The following is a 4270-nucleotide window of genomic DNA, read 5'->3' as shown; positions in this document are numbered from 1 at the left end:
ATATAGCAATTTTATCTCACCATATAGCACAACTAGGAGTTCTCTTCTTACTAGCTTGTACATTGTCTAGCTGCCCGTTAAACATGTACATTGTACATTGTACATTGGTCTAGTGATTACATTGTACATTGTCTAGCTGCCCGTTAAACATGAACTCCACAGGTACCAAGCACATGTTTCCTGTGAGCTCTAGCATGCCATTCTCCAACACTACACACTTGACTGCATCATCAGACAAATCCTCCCTCACATGCGCGCCCAACGGACCTAGAGCAGTACTTACTTTTCTGCACAAGCTGGGCAACCAAGAGTGACATTTCTCCTTGTCATGGTAGTCATTCACCCAGAACCATGCTTCCTGGATTAGACCCTCCCCAGCCTTATTGAAAAACTTCACAGTTGAGGCTTCAATGTCTTTTCCCTTATGTGCGGTGAAATGTGTGATGCCTGCCAATCCAAGCATGCTGTTGAGGCGATCCCCAGGATGCTTGCTCTCACGTAACCTACAAGAATCTGCCAACACCCCAGCCAAGGTAGGAAACGTGAAAAAATGAAATCTCATAAGCTGAATGTAACTTTGCAAATTACCCAGACACAAATTGGCTATGCATAGATCCCTGAAAACAGAGTCCACAGATGTCATTATATGATTAAACATGTTGTTTAACTGAAACTAGTTGAAAACAAGGAAATCAACCGGTGGTTGTCCTCTTCATGAAGCATATTCCTTAAAAGAGGCACCAGTAAACAACACTTCATTCCTCAGTTGATCAGGAAGAGCTTCCAAGTGGGTGCAAAAATTCCTATAATCGTCACCAGCATTGCAAGAAGGAATGCTGTTAACAATTCCCACGCTGCTGGTCGTGAAATGGACGGCAGTATCTAATAGAGCATCCCAGTCATCAGGGAAGGTGGCCGAACGGAAACCCTACGTCATCTGATTCAAAAGATGGAATATCTTTCCGAATCAGTTGGCCTCCATATGGGCACGCGAACCAGCAAGAACAAGTAGAGTTTGCCAGCCACCCAGGCAGGATGCATACATTTGCATACCCTCCAATTTAGCCTTCTGCAAATCACAATTTACAAAATCGTCGATCACCCGAGCAAGCTGCTTCAAGCGATCACATATAGGTCTACAATCCTTAGGAAGAGACTTATAAATTTTCCTACTCTAGAAGACATCCAATACAAGAATCCAATACTCGGGGGAGCACTCTTGGCAGAGGCGCTCCAGACCACCAAATGCTTTTCTGATCTTGCATTTCTTGTAGAGGAACTCATAAGTTAGGCATTTGTCGATCACCCTATTCTGTATGCAAATACATCACAGATTTAGATATTTTGTACCTGCAAATTAATTTCAACGATACAATGTACTCAATACTCCCTCAAGCAATCTACACTCATTATCAAACAATGCCTTGCTGTAGGCACAATCAGATCAAAACATCTGAGAATAATCGCTCAAGCCAATTAGTACCTGCAATTGTCCCCCTTGTTTAGCTCTGCTCGGATTGCAAACTGCGGTTCAGCAGGTCCACATTTGATACAGAGCCCCCTCTCAATCCCAAAGAACATGTTGCATGTTTACAGCTACTGCTTGGCAATGACAAGGATACATTTAAAAAAGGTAAATTTTTAAGAAGATGGCTATTCCTCATCTGTGACTACAATTACCATGTGGATGACTTACTGCTTCTACTAATTGAACTCGTTAGCTTATTCCATGACCGAGAATTGAAATTTTGTACATTACCAAGAAGCCAGAAAACCATTCTTTGCTATACTGATGACTGAAGGCCTACTTCATTCTCCGTGTGTTCCCAAGCAAGGCCCAAGTCTCTCGCATTTCGCTGCAATCTACTCATTACATCCATGTAGGATCCGTTGTTGTTGTTTGCAGACCCTGCCTCTGTGAACGCCACGAATCAATGGCCCCTCGGGAACCTGCTCGCGAGCTTCAGAACGAGTATATTGGCTCTGGTCATGCTTGGGGGGAGGGGGGGGGACCATAGATAATATGTCCATCAGTGTCGGTATAGTGAGGTACCAGGCCTGCTTCCTCCAAGCCTCCATCGCTACACCGGAAGGGATGACGAGCCGGTCATGGCCAACGCTGATGCCGGTGGCCTCTCGCATCGTCATCCTCTGTATCTCAACGTGAATTTGCACATAGAGCCAAGACAAAAAATCTTTTCAAAAATAGGGCAAGAGCGTGTTCACAAAGCGGCCGCGAACGAGGGTCATACTTTGGCCACTCAATTAGTGTAGCAACCACAGCTTGAGATAATAAAAGTTAGAAAACTTGTGCATAAAAAAATTTAACGATAAATTCACTATATTTGGAAGGTTTTACACTAAATTTCTTCAAACTCTTTAGGTTTTCTCACCTTCAAGTTTTGAATTTAGAGGTAATTTCCAAACTCAAGCATTGGTACAAACCTTCAGTAGCTAGTCATGCTTGGTTGGGTCCCCGCTAGAGGGACAGGTACCTTGTGCTCACTTGGTGCTCATTTTGCTAGGGCTCTTACCCTTGAACACTCGAGTCCTAGGGTGGGTCACCCGAGGAGGAGGTTCCTAGCTTGTTGCTATGAGATCTCTCCGCTTTTTCCAATACATGTGGTGCATCAATTAGGTAGCAATGGTGATGCCTACATGTGGCTCTTTCTTGCCAATGGTACGCAGACCTTGCCCGACCATGTTTCATAGCTATATTCAGAAGTAACATGTGTATCCTCCATCAAGACATCCTGCCCTATGCATCTCGTGGGGCACTCGACGCTTGAGGATAGAGGCTCATGGCGCTCCTGGCTCGTGGAGTCACTATTGCAAACTAATCAGGTTTCTCACTAGCGCCAAGGTTTTTGGGTTTCTTAACAAATTGGCTATCCTCTTCCCACTCACCCTTAAGAGAATTAGAGTGAGCATTTTCATAAGACTACCTTGAGAACATAGACTACGTTGCTCTTTGACGGACCATCTCTCATTTGGACCTCTTTAACCTTGGCCCCGTGTTGAGATAGATCCATAAGCAATAGAGATAGCATTTGGACAAATGTCCTTCTTTCCCCTTTTGAGAGAGAGAGAGAGATTAGTTAATTAAGTAAATGCATATTGGACCTCCCTAAAGGCCATCCAATAGGCTTTAGGCACAACATGAGGGCAACATGGGTAGGTGCTAAAAGCACATATCTATATTCACGTACTCTTGTTTCATTCATTTTCCCACATTAAATGATCTTTTCAATATGAGAAAATCATTTGGGATAGGTAAATATTAGATTTTATTTCATCATCTGCATTTGCGGTGAGTTCAAGTCAAACCAATGAGGTAGAAAAGAGAGCTCTAAACTTTTCCTTGGCAAGATGGTCATTAGCCAGAACTATAAGATTTCACATTGCTTGTCTCCATGATCTGGTTGCAAAAGCCATGGATCTAGTGCCTCTAATGTATGTCTATCATTCATAAGCTACCTTACCGAGCTGTAAAATGACCGAGCTCAACAAAGATGTTCGGTTGCGAGTTATTGTGGGAAGCTTTCTCAATTGGAAACAAGATTCTTGTTAGAGGGCTTAGCCCAAATATTTGCTTTGGATGTAAAGCACCTTTAGAGAATCCTTTGCATTTGTTTAAAGGTTGCCCTTCTTCATTCAAAACCACATAGTGTGCCAAAACTACACGGTAGACACTAAAGAAAGATGAAATAATGGCACATGAATTGTCTACAATGTGCAAAAACATACAATCAAATGACACTAGTGTGCTTCCAGTTAAAGTTTTTTTTTTTGGTTCACACATGTAATCACAACCATTCTCCTTTCTTTTGCCATAATTAATGGTAGAATGCACCATCCCCTTAATTAGACATATGGAATGCATTGCTAAACAAGGATTCATACAATGATGATTGTAAAGCCTTACTAGGAGCATGAACCTATATTGATTCCCAACTCGTTTATTGAGCAACATGCCATGCCCATGATTGATACCATGTGTTTTTGTAGTGTACCATGTCTTGCAGATGTTACCATGTTATCATAGCATTTGTATCATCAGCAAATTGCTGTAGGCACAGGTCTTTGCTAGCACCAGGGATGTGGGATACCTTTTATCTTGCCTGCCTCTAATTCTGTCTGCACCAGCCGTCCCAATGCATCAAAGCAGATAGCATACAATAAGGGGCAATAGGGCAGCTCTGTCTAATGGATTTCATCATAGGAAAGACATCAATAAGGTCACCATTGAGGGAGATTTTAGCACAAGCAT

This window comes from Adiantum capillus-veneris, chromosome 8 (assembly GCF_014529385.1).
Source record: "Adiantum capillus-veneris isolate H3 chromosome 8, ASM1452938v2, whole genome shotgun sequence".
NCBI classification, from domain to species: Eukaryota; Viridiplantae; Streptophyta; class Polypodiopsida; order Polypodiales; family Pteridaceae; genus Adiantum; species Adiantum capillus-veneris.
Note: the sequence above shows the minus strand (reverse complement) of the source record.